The following is a 690-nucleotide window of genomic DNA, read 5'->3' as shown; positions in this document are numbered from 1 at the left end:
TAATAATAATAATAATAATAATAATAATAATACATAATAGTGAAAATGATGACGGCTTAATAGCATAGAAAAATAATAATACCGTAATAATAATTAATACTAGTAACTATACGAGTCAACATAGGAATAATCATAATAAATACTATTAATAATCAGTTTTTTGTATAATGAACAGCACGTAGGTGGATACGTTGTGATGCAAATCTTATTCGACTGGAATACACTGAGTAAGAAACTAATGCAGCGATCAATTTTCCTCTACCATTACTCTCGAGACAAATACAGGTATAAAAAACGTATGAATTAAGTTTTTTAACTCTATGATCGTTTTATGCTTAAACGAAAGTTTACGATCGTTTAAAAAAAAAACTGCTTAGAATACTGAGAAATAAATTCACTTTAATTCAATTATCATACAATTCGATACCTTTTCATGCATCACATATATCACGTGTATTAATTAAAGTGCCAGCGATCTGTCCGAAAGTGAACAGCGACAATTTCTAGTTTTTATTTTCCGTTTGTCAACAAGATCTATCACCATCTCATCATATTTTTCAAGATTTCTCATTTTCATCAGTTTGAAATTCTCTGGTTTTGAACTGATTTCCTTTTTGCCATTTTCGAAACAAATAAGTTCAGATCGATTACTATCATTATTGTTATTATTATTATTATTATTATTATTAT

This window comes from Ceratina calcarata, unplaced genomic scaffold (assembly GCF_001652005.2).
Source record: "Ceratina calcarata isolate Rehan_Ccalc_2016 unplaced genomic scaffold, ASM165200v1 scaffold579.2, whole genome shotgun sequence".
NCBI classification, from domain to species: Eukaryota; Metazoa; Arthropoda; class Insecta; order Hymenoptera; family Apidae; genus Ceratina; species Ceratina calcarata.
This window is presented reverse-complemented; position numbering follows the sequence as displayed.